Here is a 22,701-nt window from a genome sequence, read left to right as displayed (position 1 = left end):
TCAAAGACTTATGCCATATGGTCATATTTATCATTTCAATGCCCGCGCATCCGAGTACAGTTTGTCTCCAGAGGAAAAGCGCATTAGCAATTCAGACCTTTCACTGCTGGCATTGAAATAGCTGTGTAGCTGGGCAGGTTGTAATGCCAGGGGGAGCCGGCAAGGCTGAGCTTCTATTGGTTCCCCCCACCAAAACGAATTTGGAAATCTGTTTACCTTGCTCTTATACTGACATGAACATATGTGCTTGCCAAGTGGGACTCCTCGCGGCCATTTTCTAATTTGAAGCAATTCACTGCTAAAAGGTGAATCATATTCTGAGGTCCCCTGTGGTGGAGTCAAAGCCAGGCCCTAAAATGCAAGTGGAATGAGAATCTCTCACATCGCATCACCTTCCAACACACTGGAAAGATTCTCTCTCTGTGGGCGCACATGACAAGCAATAAATAAGAACGTCTTCCGAATCCAATTGCGCCCGAACTTCTAGTAAGTAATTACCTTAACTAAGCATGAATGCGATGGTTTAATGTGAAAAGAAACTTCTGAATGTAATTGAAAGAAAGCGTTCTGCCTTTTTCTTCGTGGCAAAACGTAATAACACATCAACATGATTTATTGAAGTGTGCCGTCTGTAAGAAAATACAGATTAAAATGCTAAAGAACTGTTCATGTCAAACTGAGCCCACGCCGAATTAGAATCCATTACATTTGGTTACATTTCGATCTGATGGATTCTGAATAAGTAAAGTGCTATGCATGCTTAATAATTGAATGCCTTGTACTAATACATTTACAGGTGAGCCGACAAATGCTGCCTGGAGCTGCAAGGGCATCAAGGGTTCTCCTGTCAGCTTGAGAAAATAACTGGAACATTCAAATGCCTGAAAGAGGATGTCCGGGCTCTTATAAGCGATGCAATGAGTTTTAAAGCGCGTGCTTTCGGTGTGAGCCTCACCAAAAAATTATTCGATGAAAGCGCTCCCTGCAAAATCACTTAAAAGCATATGGTCATATCTTAAGCCCAAGCACTTGGCTTTCTATTGCGCAATAAATGAGTGCTATTTATGTTATGCATCGGATACAAGTAAGATCATCAAATGCACTACATGCATTTCACCTGTTATAGACTGACCTGTTACTATGCATGTACTATGTTACTATGTTACTATGCAAACGTTAGCTATAAATTGAATGTGTGGCTGCACATTTTCTGTATTGTACATGCCTCACCATGTGGAGCCAAAATCTCCTGTTTTTCTGTCATATGTTGTAACCGTAACCTTTCTGCTTCTAAGTTGTAAACCTCCTTGTCTTATGTGCCCTGCTACTCGAGGGTCCGGCGCGCACAACAAATAAATACACAAACAAAACAAGAACAACAGCCCATATTTCCCAGAATACAACAATTCTCTGAAAGAAATGTGACTAATAATTGTCTGTGCAAGGAGGATGACATATTCTGACTTTGACTTAATTGCAGCAAGTTCAGCCCTTCATTACTTGAAACAATTCTAGAAGATAATGTTCCATCAAATGTAAGGCCTGAATCACAGCCAGTCAGATAGCACAGCAAGTAAAGCGCTAGCTTTGACATCCGTGCAGAGTCTGCTGATGCAGGTTTGAATCCCGGCAGGGCCAAACTCAGCCTTTCATCCTTTCGAGGTGGATAAATGAGCATCATCCACCGTAGGTAAAAAGCTATGCTCAGATGCCTGAGGGTTTGTAGTGCTATAAAAATACCAAATTATAATTATTACAATGCAATTTGCCAATGGGATTGCACCATTATAAAACCCTTCTGTGAATCAGGCCCTTAATCTCAACGTACCCCAGCAATTCTGTCAGATCAAGACCAGCATATAAAAGTTAATTACAGGATAATCACAAGGCTAGATTCCAAAAGGTTGGGTAACTCGTGAAGTTTATTTATTTATTTATTTGTTTTGGTAGCAAAAATTAATTTACACCTTTACAAATAATACATAACACATAGAAATCATGTAAAAACAAAACTGTTTGATCAAAGTTGATCAATACTTGAACAACTAAAAACAGTAAAAAGATAGTAAAAACACTTAGACATATTTCCAATACATCACCAGTAATCGCAAATGGGAATCTTAAAACATCAGATAGCAAACCAAACATAGCATTACAATGATGATAAATTGGCATCGCAGCCCTCCACCAACTTAACTACTCCCACAGCTAGTTGGCTAATGCCATCAATCATAAGGAAGACAAAAACTCAAGCACCCAAAATTTACCCTCTCCAAAAGGTCCTATTGAGTGACAGCAGTTGCTCCTCAATTATTGCAACCAGTCTGGCAGTTGCTAGTATAATGGAATTTGAATTACCCTGCATGCATCTTAGCCATACTAGGTGACATTCAAACAGAGAATAAGAGGTAAAATATGCGTCCAAGCAACATTGCCTATCCTTTGCAAAGAAATCGCAGTACATAAAAAGGTGTTCCAGAGATTCGGGCTCAGATGTATCTAGGCAAAATCTGCATCCCTCCCATTTTGCCAAAACCCTGTAACAGTCCCAATTCCTAATACGAGCACCCGTCTGGATAAGATCCAGGCGGAAGCGCATATAGGACCTTCTTGCTACTTTGTCCGGAAAACATAAAATATATGGCAGCCGAGGTGTAACTACATGCCTAAAGGTGGCATAGTTGGTAAAGGAAGAGTAGCCTCCAATCTGATCGGAATTGCGAGCCCAGGAATTTTTAAAGAAACGCCTTTTAACTTTAGCGGGGGTATTAATCAAATCATCCAGCGTCATATTCAATGAAGTTAAGATCGCTTGTATCTTCTCTTTCACTGTGTAGATCGAAGTTGGACACTTTCCAGCAAGCATTTCATAAAAGTCCTCATAAAGTGAATTTGGGGGTGGGGAGATCATTTTAGAAAATGCAGTTACAATCCTCCAAAGATATTTATCTTCTAATGGATATAAGCCCAATTCATGTATAATGATGGCGTTGGGTAGATATCCGGGAAGCCCCAAAGTCTTCTTCCAAAGTTTACCTTGTAGGAGATTTAGAAGGGGCCCCAAATTCAGAAGGCACATGTCAACTGCATATAGAAGAATGGGCTCTATTTTCATGGTATAGTATTGTATGAGAGGCAGGAGGGAAAAACGACAATATTTGATGAAAATAATTCTCATTTGGGCCAATAGTGGGTTAAACTTCGCGTTCATCACTGTGCGCCATTTGCTAGTAGACGTCCCATTCGATAGGTGATAGCCCAAATACTTGATCTCTTCTTTTCTCAAGATCGGCTGGGCATTTATTGTAAGGTTCAATCTCGGAAGCTTTTTTTTGGCGGTAAAAACCAATATGTGTGATTTGGCTGAGTTGATAGTCATGTTATTCAGTTTACAGTATTCGCCAAACAGGTTTAATTTATTTTGGAGTCCAAACGACACTCTATCGAATATTATGACGTCGTCGGCAAATGCTAGCCAATGGAGCCGCAAGGAACCCAGTATTGCCGGAAAAGAATTGGAACCCTGCCAAATCTTGTCAATATCGGCAAGGTAAAGATTGAATAGGACCGCAGCCAAATTGCAGCCCTGTTTGACACCTATGTACGTAGGTATGTTGTCAGTCAATAACCCTTCCGCATTGATAAGGACCCTGTTAGATGTATTCCGGTGTAGTGCTGCAATTAACGCTACTAGTGTAGATGGTATACCATAAGCTAGCATCTTTTGCCAGAGCCGAGTGCGAAGCACATTATCAAATGCAGCTAAAAGATCCAGTGCTGCCATGTATATGGTTCCATTTGACTTGGAGTGAGCATTCCGAAGGAGATGGGCTAAAATTGAAGCATTTAGTTGAGTGCCCATTGCTCTCCGAAAACCGACCTGGGCTTTTGAGAGAATGTTTAGGTCATGTATATGGACTTCTAGTTCTGACAAGATCAGTCGTGCGAAGATTTTCCCAGCTGTATCTATAAGGGCAATAGGCCTAAAGTTTAGAGGATTGCTTAGAGCACCCTTTTTGTGTATTGGAATGATTATGGCAGTCAGCCATGATTTTGGAATATTGCCAGTTTTGTAGATCAACTGGTAGCAAGGAAGGAGATATCTGGCCCAGAAATAGGGATCGTCTTTTAGGATGCAGGGGGGCAGCCCATCTGGCCCAGCTGCTTTAGAAGAATTCAATTGGGAAATTGCCCATATAATATCCTTTACATCCCAGGGACAAACCCGCGGAAAGGACAATTGCATACAGCTACTTTCTGTTTTGGAATGCATAGTTGGCAGAGCATATTTTTGTGAAAAAAACTTCTCCCATTCCAGTCCCGAGATGGTCGCCACAGAGCGGGTATCTGCCTTACCTGACGGATTTCTTAAAATGGCCCATATGTCTCGAGTTTTTTTTTTGCAGAGCAGACTAATCATACGTTGGTTGACGAAGGTAAAGGCAGCTTGATGTAGGGGCTTTATTAGGTGCTTAAAGCGCTGAATGATATAGTTTTTTTCACGATGATAGATAGGAGGACTGAGTGACTTTTTCCTTATGTTGGCCAATTCGCGATTTTTTTGCTTTTTTAAGATTGCAATCTGATTCAAGTTTGGATGGGCATCCAAAGGGATACCTTTACACAAAGCATCCTTCGCTAAAGATACGAGGTGTGTCTGGATCATATTGATATTTCTTTCGTTAATTTTTTCGATATTCCCCAACGATATGGAGTCGTCATGGAAAACTATAAGGTCTCTATTCACCAGAAACACCAGTTTCCTGCACACGACAGGATTCCAGTTGACAGAGATGGTACTTCTGTTGGGAGCCGCCAAACAGGCAGGAGGTGACGACATATAGGCATCACACCTCATATGGAATTTCGAGCACAGCATGTGGTGGTCGCTCAGGCCCAGGTCTAAAATTGAGATTGGATCAAGCAACCCAGAACACACTTTGGATGCCAGGACATAGTCGATGAGGGAAGAAGCATTGCCCCGAGACCATGAAGTCTGCAGAGAATGAGGTGCCAAGTGAATTGGGTAAATGCCCCATTTTTCAAAGAAACTTGTCAGTTGTTGCCCTCTAAGAGAAGCTTGTTGAGCGTAGGAGGAACAGGAAGTAGGAGAGCATGTTATATTAGAAAGCTGTAGGTATGAGTTTAAATCGCCACCGATCACAATTTCGTGATTGGGGCACGAGACAGAGACATGGCCCAAAATCCTGTCCAGATCCTCCAAAAGACAAGTAAGAGAAACTGACTTAGGATTCCAATACAGCGACATTAGAAGCAAGGGCGAGACCTTGGTGGTTTCAAACGACAATTCCACCAAAATGCATGATATCGAGGTATCCAGTATAGAGGCCATTGCAGCTGTTTTTATCAAAGGTTCCAGCCAAGCCAGCCCACTCAGTGCTTGGGTTAGCGATGCTAGTTGGAGTGATAATTGAGTAACCTGGGAGTCGGACGAATCTATGCCTGGACCCACTGGACATACTGGCAAAGTGGGAGGCACCCAGTCAAGAAAGGCCCATGCACTATCCATATCCGAAAATAGGCATGGTATGAGACCAATGGAATGAAAGTCCTCAGCAAACTCCATCAGCATCTTAGTTATAATCTGCGATTGGACTCTGCAGAGGGCTCTCTGGTTGTTAAGAGTTGCCAATTTGACCCAATCAAGGTCCTTGGATGAAAGATTCCTGAGCGCTGGAATATGGAAAAACGAATTCATCAAAAAAGACCTATTTATACAGGCAGGGCCATTTATCTCTGGATTACTAGTCCAACCCAGGATTAGTTTCATGTCCTTTGGTGTATGTATGAAAGACAGGGTGTCAGGAATGGATTTCCCTGCCACTGTATGTGGGGAGTGCACAACCTCCACGCTGGGAGGCCGTACCGGGGACGCCAGAATCACAGGTGCTTCTGAAAGGAGGGGGGGACAAGCGCGATCTTTAACTACCACAAGGACAGGTGCAGAAGGAATGGCAGCTACTGCCTTACCATCCGACACTCTTTCCAACTGTAAGGGGGCGCTAGTTGGGCTCACAGCAGGTGTCACGGTGCCCTCGGCTGGAATCGTAGTGCTCGCCTTTCTAGGTTGGATATTGGGAAAGAAGGAATGAAGCTGAGATTGCAGCTTGACCGTGGGAGTTCCTTGTGGGCCATATGGGGCGATCTGAATATTGCCTTTTTTTAACGCTGCAATCTGTAGGTGTTTCCTGCTTTCCTCATTAAGATCACATAAGACTAGACCAAGATCATCGTGGCTAGTCCCAGTACCCAAGATTACTTTAGATTCAGAGGGCAACTGGGCACAACCGGGAGTTGGTGTTTTAGGGGTAGCTTTCTTCTGACTAGCCTTGGTAAGGTTTAGGCGTTTTTGAGCTCTTAGGAAGGACTTCCTTGCTTTTCGCGAGACAAAATGTCTTCCTTCATGCACCACGGGTCCTTCCTCCAAATCCGGGAATACATCCACCGCCATCGATACAGGACTAGGCAGGGCCTCAATAATGTCAATCAGGGGGGAGGGGCTGTCAGGAGGAGCAGCAAAACCTGGAGAAACTTTGGATGCCTCTCTTGGGGGATCTATGGGATCCAAATGATGCTCGGTTGCGGCCATCTTATAAAGAAGTTGCTCTATCTGTAATAGACGGTCGTGCTGAAGTTTAAGAACCTGCACCAAGTCTATGGCCTCCGAGTTTGCATGCTCCAACATAACCCGCTTATCCCCTTTCGCAACCTCAGAACAAGAAATCTGTGAGGAAACTATAGGGCAAGTTCCCGGGTCGGTTTGGGAACCTTGAGTGTAAGTCAAAATAGTAGAAGGGTGCTGAATTACTCTATCTGGGACATTCTCCAGCATTTTTTGAAATTGGGCCAGATAGAAGGATCTGGAATGTTCTTCTGCTATGATAAAACCTTCCAATCTGGCCATCTTGTCTTTCATAAACGATAATGAAGACTGCATCTCCCTTATGGAGCAATGTGTAAGCTCATGACCCTTATCCAGCAAGTTGAGAATACGTGAAATTACAGGAAAGTTGGAAGGTTCATTGAGCTGAGTGTATGAGCAAAAGTCCTCTGGGGTAGATGCCGATCTCACTTCACCCCTTCGGGCTGCAAGGTCTGCCTCATCTTTCACCGAAGAGAAGGGGTCCACACCTCCTAAAGGAAAGGGCCACCAGTCTTTCACCAGTCTGAATATTATCATAGAAAGAGGCAGCTCCCCCTTCCAAAGCCCTATTCTGGGAGGTCGACGGGATAGTCCCGTTGTCGCCATCTTTTTCACTGTTGGTTTCTGAGGGAAGATGAAAGTGAACTTGTTCACGAAAGGGAAAAGCAGTCGACGCAGGAGACGAGGGTCCCAACGAGAGACGCACTCTTTTGCTTAGTTCACTAACAATGGTGGGGGCCAGCATAGAAGTGTCGGCGAAGCAAGGAAGGCCTCGAAGGCCTTGGATAGGCGAACAATCTAATTCGTGACCATGATTAGTAACGTCATCCTCTTCCCCAACATACTCATTGGCTTCTTGGACTGAGAAGGTTGACACTGCCGAAGACGGGGGCAAACCATATAGGGATTGGGGGAAGACCAAAGGTGGTACAACCGATGAGACAGTCTCATTACACCCCTCATGGCCCAGCCCAGCCCCCCTCTCTATTAGTAAGGCAGCCATAGATGGTGAGAGATCAGATGCTGCCAGAAATTGAGGGGGAAGGGTGAGTTGGGTGTTAACAACAGACTCTTGGGCGGGTTCCTGCGGATGTGAGCCAGTTTTACAGCCACTTCTTAAAGTTGGGCTCATGCTCAACACCTATACACGCCCCAAAACCAAACAATGAAAACCACCCCTTTTTATCCAAGAACAAGGGTGGTGCCAAACAACTAAGGGCCAGGTAATGCAATAGCACAGGCCGACACTTCTTGAAATTTCCTCTTAGATTCACTAAGAAGTTTACCAAGGTGTAAACATAGACTCTAAGCACATAAGAAAAACATTTTGAAATTATGCCAGAGCAGGTACACAGCAGGTACACATGTTTCGTGCCTTAGACACAAGGAAGAGAGCACCCCACTCAAGGAAACTCACCAGAAGCTGACCCCGCTGTATACGAACTGGTGGGCCGCAATACCGGAGTTTACAACAAAGATGTCGAGTGGATTGCGCAATAACAGTGTCAAAGGGAAAACCTGAGCACTCGCCACACTATACCATGCGAAACGCTACTGGAGGTCTAGGAGCCGCCTCCGCGCTCCACGCGAACCGCGAACAGCCAACAGTACTTAGATGGTACTTGGCAGGTGCGCGGCGCGGGTGCGCCAGGAGGCTGGTTTTCAAAGAGGCTTCCTGGGCGTCACACGGCACAGGGGGGCGGGGCCTCCTGAAAGGGAAACCTAGGGGGGAGGAACACAAAGGAAAGAACGTTAACCACACCTCCAGGGCAGCGCTGGTAAGGCGGTAAAGCAGCAAAAAAAACTAGTGTAACAAGAAATGTTCCCTTCCCGGGGAACAAGGCAAGTGAGGGACAACAAGGCAAGTGGGCAAGGACAAGTCAGTATGTTGAAAGCAGTCACCTCCTTTCCTCGTTCGAGGGCCAGGCAAACTGTGTGTCACACAGTGAGACGTCCTCCTGGCTTACAGAAAGTCCAAGCCATACACACGGCAACAGGAAAGGCAGGCGCAATGCAGCACAGAGCAGAGGCGGCGCTGCAAGAGCAATCCAAAAGACAGGGCAGTCCAGTCCAATCCACAGCCAACAGTACTTAGATGGTACTTGGCAGGTGCGCGGCGCGGGTGCGCGAGGAGGCTGGTTTTCAAAGAGGCTTCCTGGGCGTCACACGGCACAGGGGGGCGGGGCCTCCTGAAAGGGAAACCTCCTTTCCTCGCTCGAGGGCCAGGCAAACTGTGTGTCACACAGTGAGACGTCTCCTGGCATACAGAAAGTCCAAGCCATACACACGGCAACAGAAAAGGCAGGCGCAATGCAGCGCAGAGCAGAGGCGGCGCTGCAAGAGCAATCCAAAAGACAGGGCAGTCCAGTCCAATCCACAGCCAACAGTACTTAGATGGTACTTGGCAGGTAACTCGTGAAGGCTTGTGACTTGTGAGAGTGCTTGTCTTAACCATCCATCATTCCTAAAATGTACAGCATTAACGGTGGGAAAGGCGTGGCCAGGATCTCCCGAAACCCCACAAGTGCATTCAGAACATGTGGCTTCAGTAAATGTGACCATGGGTGCGAGGTGTATTACCACATCGTATGAAGCTTGATGACCACTAGGAACAAAACCAGTCAATAAATCAAAAGGAGAGGCCACAATTGGACAACATATGGGATGAGAGGTTTGATATCGCAGCAGACTCACACGATGTATGCTTCTGGCACACACAATACACATTCCGTAATGGGGTGGGCTTAACCGCATTTTCAGTCCATCCATTTAACATAATAATAAATCCAGAGGTCCGAGGTAGACTAGACAGCATATTTTGTCACATATGGTGGTGTTGACCAGCTACATTAGTCTTTGGTGGCGTGTGGAGGTAACAAAGTATAGGAGGCTCACACAGAGTGGCCACTTCCTGTTGAACCTACAAAGTTTTTACTTGGAGTGTTATTGAAACCAAAGAAGGACAACCACAAATGCACGTGCATTTCTTTCAAAGTGAAGCTATAAAGCATGAAATGGCCCACTGCAGAAGGATCCTTAAGTCAAGGAAGAGCATGAGAATGAGAGAACTGTTTAAGGCCTTTGGCACACTTTTCAAGACACAATTGATTTCCGATGGAACCATATTTTGACTGCATACTTCCATCATACAAGGTAATAGCCCTCGTAAGAGTTGAAAGTTCTGGGATGGTTTTTTTCACAAAACAAATGAAATTATACAAAACATCCTTGATGTGCAATGGTTTAGCACAGCATCCTGTGGCCAGAGCTCCAGGCAAGATATTACAGTGCCTCCATCTAGGGCTCACAGAGCTTTTGGGGGTGACTCAGCAGGAGACTAGGAGAGAAGACAATATTAGCCCACTATTCAGTGCCCCAGAGAGCTACACGATGACTTTGACACAGAGGATGAACATGCCCACTGGGGACACTGTTATACTGCACATGTCTATGCTGAAGATGGCAGTGGTTAGGAAGATGGGTGATGTCCTCATATCAATGCAGATGCATATCCTGGCTAAAGGTGCAAATTCCTGCCCGGAGTTCAGATGTCTGTGCTGTTCTGACTCGTATCCGTATTAGGTAGTGCAGGAGATTAGTGGAGTCCTCTATGAAGAATGTTCCATCTTCCAAGGACAGGGGCACAACAGTCATGCAGAAGGTGTACCAGCACGTGAAGAGCAACATCTTGGCCATGTTTAGGGTCATGGTTATGTGGATGGGTCGAACCTCGTGCAGATCTAGCAGGACGGTGTGTAAGCTGATAAAATAAGTCAACCTTTTGCAGTAAAGTCCAATGTATTGGAGGATTGAGACTGGCAAAATCAGATGGTGAAATGCTGAAATGTTCAGAAAGAAAGGGTCAGCCGTCAACAACAGCGGACATTACAGATGCACACTTTTGCGTTGATACTCAGCCAAACTTTTTCATTGAACTTAAAGTATAAACTAGAATTCTTTTTATGTAAAAAACACAAAAATATGTGTATCTTTATTTTTCCATTTTTTCTCTTTAACACAGCGTTCTCAACAAGTTTATAATTCACTCATTTAGACCTTCAACAGAATTTCAATATTTTTTATATATGTAGCCTCGTGTCATTATATACATGATTTTTTTCACCCTCCTAACACATTTGACATGATGTATAACAACAAAGTTTTAACAATATACCAAATTTAATTCCACTTGAATACAATATAATGTTCAAAAAAAGTGTTTCTGATATCCTGTATCTGTTGTTCCAGTACGACTGCCCTAATGACGGCTTCTTGGGTTTCCACTACGCGTTTCGGGCACTTAATAAGCCCTTCTTCAGGTGGGAATATCAGATTTTTCTGTCTTTTTTCTACAAAATTAAATGTAGAGAGGGAACTCAATTAATATCTCTTTCTGTGAAAAAATTATTAAAACACATTATTTTAGACTATTTACACTTCACTAACCTCTGTCCAGGTAAACCGTTGTGCGGTAATACTTTGCCCGCCACTATATGATGGCTGCTTGTATCTGCATATAGCTGTTAGTGTTATTGCTGGGATTCATCAAACTATAGAGATAAAACATAAATCAAAATACCAAAAGTCACTAGTCTGTTCTGTGTGTATAGAGACTCACACTGCTATGTCAGAAAGAGGTAAGTGTGGAGCGATCACGAGTGGGACCAGTCGCTAAAAACAGTGCTGGGTCCCACTCTGTGATCACATATTAAGGAAAGTCGATTTTCAATTTTTATTGGACTCAACCATTACTGATGACTCAGTCCACTTCTAGATGTTCGTTTCGGTGCTGAGTCCATTGACCATTCTGTATCTTTGGCGAGAAAAGGGCCGTGTATAGCCTTTTTTATCCTGGACGGAGCTCCGTGTCCTGCCGTGGTGTCCGTACCACACAGGACCTCCCTCGCGGTGCAGCGTCTCCGTGTCCTGTACTTAAACTTTTCGAAAGGATGTGAACGTGTTGCTGTAATTAAGCCTCGCGTAGGTGTTATGCCTAGAAAACTCTTTCTATCTTTCAACCCTTAGTCGATTCCTTAGCTACACTGTTCGTCACGGTCACGGTACTGAGTTCTGGGTCCTGCATAGTCAGGTTGCCAAGCAACCGCTCTGCACTTTTCTGTCTATTCCGTTGCCTGTTCAAGTTCAGGCACACCTTTTGGTGATCGCCATGTTGGGTGAGGATGTAATCTAAAATGTACAAATTAGATTGTGCATTGCTAATCATGTTTGTTAATGCTATCTGTTGAATTATTTACAATACTGGTAAATTTTAAACAGTACAGTATAATACATTTAAACGCACTTTGAGAGAGAAAAACAGTTGGTGTGTATTACATTTGCAAATACTGTTCTCAATGAATTAGTACTTGAAAGTTCTCCAACAAAATAGTAAATAATGAACATTTTGGGGGATATCTAAATCCATGATATCACATATACACATTTACCTTCTATCACAGATGACTTGTAGTCCACAACTTCTCAATATTTCATTCACATGAACCAATCTGACATAAAATAATTTAGTGGGTTGGTATATACATCAACAAGAAATATCATTGATTGAATGTGAGTTAGTCACCTCTATACTCGGTGCTGGTTTGTAGGGGGGTCTAAGGGAGTGGATACACCTTAGTTCCAATTCACAAAAAGCAATTTAAATCCCATTCCATATTCATACCCTTCGGGTACATAATGTCCAATTTCTCTATCCAAAAAATCTCTCTCTGCTGTAAGAATGTGTTCAAATTCCCCCCTCTCCTGGGTAGAGTAACATGTTCCAGAATCACAAATTTAATATGTGCGATTGTGTTTTTTTCTTCCACAAAGTGTTGAGCCACCGGAGATTTTTCTGATTTTTGTCTTATGTTTGATTTGTGCTCACACCATCTTGTTTTTACTTTTCGTCCTGTCAGTCCTACGTAATAAAGTCTGCATGGAAATTTTATTCCATAAATTACATTACAGGTATCACAAGTTGAGGTGTGTTTGAGTTGAATTCTATTTCCATTATGTGGATGATATATCACATTTCCTTTAATTAGATTGTGACAACAATTGCAATTATTACATGGAATAGTTCCTTTATATGTTGTCTCTTTTTTCTTTTCATGTCCAATATCTGATTTCATTAAATGATCTCGTATAGATGGGATTTTGGCGTAGGCAAATAATGGTGGATTCGGAAATAGAGCTGTTAGAGTTGGATCCAATTCTAATAATTTCCAATTCTTTTTTATTATTTTTCTGATCGCATTACTCTGTTGTGAGTAAGTAGTTACATAGACCATTTCAGTTGCTGTTGTTTTTGTTCTTGGTGTCATTGCCTCTGTCCTTGTCATTCCTTTTACTTTCGCTGAATGTTGTGATACTGTCTCTGCACTGTATCCTCTTTCCAAATTTTTTTGGTTAAATCCCTTGCTTTGATATCATACTCTTCCTCTTTGGATATAATCCTCCTATATCTCAAAAATTGGCTCAAAGGAATACTTTCTATAGTTTTCTTGGGGTGAAAACTTGATGCTAACAACAAACTATTTCTGTCTGCAGTTTTTGTGAAAATTGTCGTCTCCAGTTTGTTCTCTTTCAGATAAATTTTCACGTCCAAAAATTCTATGGACGTTTTACTTAATTTATGTGTGAATTTGATTCTTGGTGTAATCGTGTTCATGAATACAAAGCATTCATTCAAGTCTTCCACTGTTCCATTCCATATTCCAAACAGATCATCTATGAACCTCAGAAAACATTTCAATTTATTCTTCCATCTCGGGTTCTGTAGTACATGTGTTTCTTCCACGTATGTCATGTAAGTGTTAGCATAACTGGGAGCCATAGCCGCTCCCATGGATGTTCCTGAGATCTGGATGAAGTAACGATTCTCAAACATAAAGTAGTTGTTGTTCAATATGATAGTGAGTAACTTAAGTATAAACAAGCGATCACTCATAACTGTTTCACTTGTATTTAATAGAAGCCATTCCATGGCTTCTAATCCTTCCTGATGATTAATGTTAGTGTAGAGACTCGTCACGTCCATCGTGAACATGATGTCTGTTTCTTCCTCAAATTTAATAGATTCCAGTATTGTCAAAAAATGGTTTGTGTCCTTGATATATGTCGTTGATTTTTGTGTCAATGGTTGGATTACCTTATCAACATATTGTGCCAATGGCTCCAGTAGACTATTCTTTGCTGCAATAGTAGGTTGTCCCGGTGGTTGTTCGAGGTTCTTATGAATTTTAGGCAGAATGTATATGACTTGCATAATTGGATAAGTCTTCATTAAAAACATTTTAGTCTTGTTGGTAATGATGTCGTCTGCCTCTGCTTCTTCAAGAGTTTTTTTTATTATTTCCCATATTTTTTCAGTCGGGTCATTAAATACTTCCAAGTATGTATCCTGGTCACTTAATTGTCGCTCCACCTCTGCTTTGTATTTGTTGGTGTCCATAATAACTAAAGCTCCACCTTTGTCCGCCGGTTTCAAGATGATGTCAGGGTTAAGCCACAATTTATTAAGTACTTGTCTTTCTCTGTTCATGAGATTAGATTTCTTTTCGTCTTTAAATCTGACTTTCTGAAAATCTTTCAATACAACTTTCTGAAATGCCTCCATTACTGGATTTGAATTTGAGGATTGAACACACTATTAGATTTCATCTCCAAATTTTCATGAATTAAAGTCCTTTCTTGTGTTTTCACTGATTCAAAGAAAATCTTTAATCTCATTTTCCGGATCAATTTAAAGAAATCTATCTTCTCTTTCGGTAATGTTGTGTTATATGATGGAAAAAATGAAATTCCTTTCTGCAGTGTCTTTTTCTCAAAGTTTGTAAATTGATAGTTAGAGATGTTTATAACTAGGTTTTCTTCTGTTGTAAATTGGCTTTTCTTGCTGGGTTTTTTCTTTTTACCTCTTCGGCACGGATTCGGTCTAAAAAAGAATACACAGGTGTTGTGTTTTCAACCGTTTGTTTTGAGGTCGTTGGTACTTGATTGATTCCCCTTGCTTCTTTGTGCTCTTCTCTTGGTTTTCTCCCTGCTGCTTCAGGTGGGTCAGTTTCACCACTAGATGCGTCTGACGATTGTGTATTTGGATTTGGTTCTCGTCTGTTTCTATCGTTCCAACTTGGTCTTGTCCCTCTACTATTATCTTTTTGTTGATAATATTCCTTCCACGTATACACTATGTCAAGTTTATAATCTAGGGTATCCCTTCTGAATTTCCTGATCTTTTTGGATTCTATTTCCTTTTTATAGTTATCCAATTTGTTGTTGATTTCCTCTAATAGGGAAGACAGTTCATCCTTTGTAATTAATGATGCTAATGACTTCTTAGTTTGTTCTAAATCTAATTCAACTGATGTTAAAGATTTTGATAATTCTTCTATCGTTAAAAGAATCAGATCCAAAGAACACTTGTTCAGTTTAAGTCTCCACCTCTTGACAAACTCCAGGTTTTCCTAACATAAGGTCGGTTCCAGATCTATCCTTAGTCTCCTTGGGATTCTTTGTGCTTTAAATTATTGTGCCAATGTTGTTGCATGCAATCTTTGGCTTATCTCTCTACGTATCAGTCACTCCAATTGGTTTACTAGTTCTTCTGGTTTTGGGTCAGTGCTTAAGTCCTGTTCGGTATCTTTAATTAGTTTTAGTATCTTAATCGCCTCCTCTTGAGAGAATGCAAGTGTTTCTGCCCTGTTCTTCGTTAATGACTCAATTTTAGAAAATGACATGATATTTACTTGTTCGGTGCCACCTCCCCATTGTTGTAGCAAAAACAGAATTTATCAAGAGGATTTGGGTGAGGAGGTGCACTCATAGGTTATTGAAATTTTAATTATTTAACTCACTTGTGGTTATTTAGGTGCAATCTGTATAGAGTGTGTGCTACCAGACCAGAGAAGTGTACAGAAAGAAAGGGTCAGCCGTCAACAATGGCGGACATTGCAGATGCACACTTTTGCACTGATACTCAGCCAATCTTTTTCCTTGAACTTAAAGTATAAACTAGAATTCTTTTTATGTAAAAAACACAAAAATATGTGTATCTTTATTTTTCCATTTTTTTCTCTTTAACACACCGTTCTCAACAAGTTTATAATTCACTCATTTAGACCTTCAACAGAATTTCAATATTTTTTGTATATGTAACCTTGTGTCATTATATACATGATTTTTTTCACCCTCCTAACACATTTGACATGATGTATAACAACAAAGTTTTAACAATATACCAAATTCAATTCCACTTGAATACAATATAATGTTCAAAAAAAGTGTTTCTGATATCCTGTATCTGTCGTTCCAGTATGGCTGCCCTAATGACGGGGTTCTGGGGTTTCCACTACGCGTTTCGGGCACTTAATAAGCCCTTCTTCAGGTGGGAATATCAGATTTTTCTGTCTTTTTTCTACAAAATTAAATGTAGAGAGGGAACTCAATAATATCTCTTTCTGTGAAAAATGTATTAAAACACATTATTTTAGACTATTTACACTTCACTAACCTCTGTCCAGGTAAACCGTTGTGCGGTAATACTTTGCCCGCTGCTATATGATGGCTGCTTGTATCTGCATATAGCTGTTAGTGTTATTGCTGGAATTCATCAAACTATAGAGATAAAACATAAATCAAAATACCAAAAGTCACTACTCTGTTCCGTGTGTATAGAGACTCACACTGCTATGTCAGAAAGAGGTAAGTGTGGAGCGATCACTAGTGGGACCAGTCGCTAAAAACAGCGCTGGGTCCCACTCTGTGATCACATATTAAGGAAAGTCGATTTTCAATTTTTATTGGACTCACCCATTACTGATGACTCAGTCCACTTCTAGATGTTCGTTTCGGTGCTGAGCCCATTGACCATTCTGTATCTTTGGCGAGAAAAGGGCCGTGTATAGCCTTTTTTATCCTTGACGGAGCTCCGCGTCCTGCCGTGGTGTCCGTACCACATAGGACACCCCTCGCGGTGCAGCGTCTCCGTGTCCTGTACTTCAACTTTTCGAAAGGATGTGAACGTGTTGCCATAATTAAGCCTCGCGTAGGTGTTATGCCTAGAAAACTCTTTCTATCTTTCAACCCTTAGTCGATTCCTTAGCTACACTGTTCGTCACTGTCACAGTACTGAGTTCTGGGTCCTGCATAGTCAAGTTGCCAAGCAACCGCTCTCCACTTTTCTGTCTATTCCTTTGCCTGTTCAAGTTCAGGCACACCTTTTGGTGATCGCCATGTTGGGTGAGGATGTAATCTAAAATGTACAAATTAGATTGTGCATTGCTAATCATGTTTGTTAATGCTATCTGTTGAATTATTTACAATACTGGTACATTTTAAACAGTACAGTATAATACATTTAAACACACTTTGAGAGAGAAAAACAGCTGGTGTGCATTACATTTGCGAATACTGTTCTCAATGAATTAGTACTTGAAAGTTCTCCAACAAAATAGTAAATAATTAACATTTTGGGGGATATGATCATATCTAAATCCATGATATCACATATACACATTTCCCTATCACAGATGACTTGTAGTCCACAACTTCTCAATATTTCATTCACATGAACCAATGTGACATAAAATAATTTAGTGGGTTGGTATATACATCAACAAAAAATATCATTGATTGAATGTGAGTTAGTCACCTCTATACTCGGTGCTGGTTTATAGGGGGGTCTAAGGGAGTGGATACACCTTAGTTCCAATTCACAAATCAGATGGTGAAATGCTGAAATGTTGCCATGCTGGGTTTGTATATGGTGCACTTTTTCTTAAACCATGAACAGAACGTATGGTACTTTATTGCATTAAAACATAATCCATTTTACCAAGCTCTACAAAGAAGAAATATGAAGCTTTTGAAATGCAAACCTACATTTCCTCTATGCAATATATAACACCATTCCCTACAAATTATATGGAGTGAAATGTGAGATAAACCAGAGGACTAGCGTTCTGTTGCACATCACATGGAAAGGCTGCCATGCATTTTCAATGTGACCACCTCATCGTGCGTTAAACCAAAAGAAAATGATAATGTATCTGAATCCTATTCTTCTTATGAAGATGCATATTTAAAAAATGGAAATACTTTCAAATTCTAAAGAGTGACTCATTCAGAATATGCACCTACATTTTAAAGACAAAGAGTATTTATTTTTCCAAAAGCAATAAGATTTACAAATTGTATTGTTATGTTCCATAAATTCATGGATCCACAGTGATGCAATTATAAATGAAAATGTACATGTTAAATTATACTTGTGTTTTTAACAAATTAGTTGTCAAATAATAGTTTATTAAATTGTGGCTTTGCTATACTTGTTTATGTTTGTTCTTCAGTGAATCTTATAAAAGCTAACCTTCAGTTCAAATCAAATGGGAAGCACAGGAAAAGGGGGACATGTAGGACCCCAGGGATTAGCTCTGCCATCGGAATGATCAAAGACTGATTAATGGGCTGTGCCCTCCCACAACAGCTCAGCTTAAGAGAACAATTCCTACAAATACATTTGAATATATTCCAGTAGAGCCAAACACATTGTTTTCAAAGATGATAAAATCTAGGTGGTAGTCAAATGATGGGAAGTCCTGCTCTCAGAAACAACACATCTAAGGACCTAGTTCCATTAGGATGGTAACCTCTGTAAAATCTGCTTGCCCATAAAACTCACCATCTGGGAGCTAATACGAAATCAAACAAAAGAACCTGTCGGCCACTCACATTAATCATTACCTTAAAGGAGCCCTTTCCGTGCAGAGCAGAACAGGAATACATGTTGACCATAGAAATGGCATTATTTAGTGCATTGCTGTGGTTTAGAAGAGACATGGCAAGTGTGCTAAAACTGCGAGAGTCTTCAATACACTATGAGACCCAACTAACCTAACAAAAATCTACCATTGGCCTACCCCTAGTGGGCGATCATGCATCAGTCTTAGTCAATCTCCTAGGGGGGTGTGGATCACTATGCCCCCCCTGCTCTTGTATCTCAGGGCCTTTGTGCACTGTGCTATTCCTAGATTACCCCTATCTTACTCCAATGGACACATTAACATAAGACACAAAGAAAAGATTCAACAATAGAAACACGTTTGTTCATACATAGCAATGTATGATGCAAACACTACTATAATGCAAATCTCGAATTTGCACCTTTTATGCTTTTGGTGCAAATCTACCAGTAATGCAATAACTATAAGTCTTACAGGCTTCTAATGCAAGCATACCTCACACTCTCTCTCTAAGACAAACCCTGTCTGATTACCTCATCTATAGCTCTGTGTGCGAGTCTGTTCTAATTGCCCATGCACGTGTCTTATTCAGCAATACTCCCCTCTGTATGTATGCATTCTCTTAAAAGTTTTTTTTTATTTTTTTTGGCTTTTATATGCACTTTTAAACACATTTTCTATACATTGAAAAGTTGAGCAATCAGATAAATCAATGAAAAAAAAAATACTCCCCCCCCTCCATCTCATTCTGCCAGTCTGGTCACTGGAACTGCCTCAATGCCTCTGCCAAGCTCTCAAACTCTGCTTTCATCGAATGCTTCCCCAAGCTTCCAAACTCTCAAAGCCATGGGATTCTGCTGCACCAAAAACACTTCTTCCTCAATGGCAACTTCCTTTCATTTGTCTCTCGATCTCATGCCAACCAAAACGTCTCTCCCCAAGTCATCTCCATCTACATCTAAAAAACTACAATCTCCTCACCTCTGGTTATACTATTCAATGACGTACACATATCTATGGTTACACTTATTCTCTCTAAGCTAAAATGCCTCTCTTTCTGTCTGTCAGCATTTCTAAATATGAGCAATGCCTAAATGTCTGTGTTGCATGTACTTGTACTTTTTCAATCACTGCGTGTTCTGGTCAACATGACATTTTCTACATATCTATGCCATATCTCCTTCTCTCTGCCTGCCATCCCCATATTTCTCCATTCAAATCCCTCTATCCTCCTTGTTCATGTCTCTGCCTGCACAAGGTCTTCCTCTCCATGGCGCTGCCTACCTGCCCCCCTTCTCTCTGTCTGCGAAGCACCAGCCCAGGGCCTGATAAGGCCTACATCCCTCTCCTCTCGGACAAAGGTCACGTTATCTATCTCTGCCAAGCAAACTGTTTACGAACACTTGTACACTGTAACTCATAACAATCTTCCTCCACTCAATGACGTGAACAGCTTCTGTGTGTCTCAATAGAATGGGTTCATGCTTTCCCTATTCTCAGATGTAGTGCCTAATACATTCATTCATACCAAGCACTATACTCAAAGCTCAATGCATATTCTAAGTGCACACTAAATGCGTGTCTCTCTACGTGCATTCATAATACATAACAACATATCTCTACATGTGTCTCTACATGGCACTTCAAATATAACAGGCCTCATTCTATATTCAAATTGCAAAAGCATAAAAAGTGGCAGAATAAAGTGGATAGTCTAATGTTGTCACTATTTCATGTCACTACTAATCAGTACTAATCCGAATGTATGATGGATAACTGGATTCCTAAATGGGTAATGATTCTCTAACAATGGTAATGATTCCATAATAATGGGTACTGATTCTGCAATGATAACAAACCAGGCTTCTCCATACTATCAGGTTCTGTAACACAATGGAGTATAAACAATATAATAAAATTTAATGATAAATAAATCATATAAATGTTAACAATTAATTCAGAATTTATTTCATACATTCATGTCACAAATGTATGAACTTGGCTTGATCAGGGGAATCTAACATATTTAATTTATGGAAAAAAAATCCCATTGGAATATATGAAAGAAAATGAAATGATGATTCTACATTGTTCAGAAAAAACCCTGTTCACGTGTTCTGAATATGATCAACCTATAAAATTAAGGATTTTTCTTCTCTGAGACTGTGAACCTGCTAAGCAAGCTAATGGAAAGGTGTGTCGAATCAGAAATGATGGTGTAAATATAATGTAGTGTGGTTAAGTGAGGGCTTCTTTTAGTTCCAATCCACATGAAGTGGGCAGAGAGTTCTGGGATTTTGAAGGTTGCAGAGAGGGACCCTCTGGCCATCTGAATGAGTGCTGAGGTAGGATGACATCTTGAGATGAAATAAACCATCGGCCTTTTCCAAGGCGAAGCCTGAAGCAGATTTTACCTGAGGCAGAGCTGATTCTCACAGGTGGATACATCTGAGCATGAAGTGGCCTAGCTGACTAATGAGATTACCTGGAGGCTTTGAGGGTTCATGATCACTATTTGCCTTGTATGCACATGTGAGAACAGAAAGCCCCAGTTTAATTGGATTTATGTCCTTTTAGAATAATTGCTCTGCTAATTCCCAAAAGTAGTGGACATGGAAGGGGAAGCAACTCAGAAATAAAATGAAATGACCACAAATAGAGTGCAGTTGCACTTGTGGTATGAACTGCAATGTGCTTTCTCATTATATTGAAACCTAAGTGAGATCCCATTTACTGCCAAACAAATAACAGTTTCTGGTGCATTGCACACAGGTAGAATGTGTAGCATGTTACTGTGAAATATATCCTGCTTTCGGAGCATATTCAAAGCCACGGAGATGTGTATTTATTTATTTATTTATTTAGTAGCATACAGTTAAACTAATAACTTTTTAATACAATTAATTTCAATCCAGTCAAATACTTAAAATCCACATTATTACAAAACAACATTTCATTATTGTAAAATCAGAAGTATCTCACACTTTTTGTCTCCATAATTTAGTAAAATAGATAACACATCCTTTGTTTGCTCCAGGCAAAAAAGTGTTCCAGAGATCATCTGGGGTATTAGAAATATTGTATCTTGCAGCTCTAGTCATCCTTATTCGAAGTACCGCTATTGCAGAACACTCAAAAAGGAGATGACGAGCCGACTCCAGTTGTAATTCGGCATAAAGACAACAGCATCTTTCCTTTCTAGGGATCTTAAGCCATTTCCCAGTGATCTCCAAAGTTTTAACAGCATTGAATCTAAGGCACATGTAGTCCCACACCAGGGAATTACTGATGAAGTGCTGTATGTATGAGGGAGCCAGCTGTTGATCAAGTATATATGGAATAAACCATTCACCCGTCGATGTGCAATCCAGGTCGACGATCAGCTTGTCATGATTGAAAGACTTCAAAGTGGTCCTCATTGTTCTTTTATAAGAGTTCAACTTCATCACTAAAGGATCTCCTTGAACTTTGAGGATCCACTTGTTGGCTTCCCTCTTTATAAGTGCTAAAACGGTAAACCGCATAAAAGAGATTTGACTAAAATACACCTCAAATATTCATCCCATGAGTGAGTTTTTCTCAGCCTATGCTAATTCCCAATACAAAGTTAAACAGTTTAACATAATTTGTTCTCTTATTGGTAGTATGTTAAACTCTAAATAAAACATTTCGAGTGAAATGAAAGAAGGTAACCTTAACATTTTCTTTAAAATCATTGTTTCTAGTTTGGAAATTGTTTCAGGACAACCAAGTGCCCACACCTCCCCTGCATATATGTTGATGGGCAGAATTTTCATAGAGTACAGATTAATCAGAGTCTCAACAGAATAACCTCCTCCTTTACGTGCAAGGGAACAGATGCCGCCCAATGTTTGTGCTGTTCTAACCTTGAGGTAATTCAAGTGGGCAATGCCTGTAAGCTTGGTGTCCAAGATTATGCCAAGATATGTGTAATGAATGACTACCTCAATGGGGACTCCATTCATTTTCCAGTTAATTGTGGATTGAATTAACTGAAATTAATTTTGGATTAAATCAGTTAATTTAAACTGAGTCCCAATATCATTTCAGTGCACGGTGCACAGTCCTTGCAATCAAAGCCAGGCAAATTGAACCCCAGGTGTTTCACAGCAATAGTCAATCCCTGGGGCTGTGGACCATAACCTAATTTAGCATTTATAATGTAAGAACTGTACATTCCTACACATTTATAAATAGTTTTGGGGGATGAAAGGTAGCCTATCTGAACAAATTCCTCACATAGAGAACAATGTCATTTTAAATGAGCAGTCAAAT

Source organism: Ambystoma mexicanum, chromosome 5p (assembly GCF_040938575.1).
Source record: "Ambystoma mexicanum isolate Mex_15411 chromosome 5p, UKY_AmexF1_1, whole genome shotgun sequence".
Lineage (NCBI taxonomy): Eukaryota > Metazoa > Chordata > Amphibia > Caudata > Ambystomatidae > Ambystoma > Ambystoma mexicanum.
The sequence above is the reverse complement of the archived record's forward strand: the minus strand, read 5'-3'. Positions refer to the sequence as shown.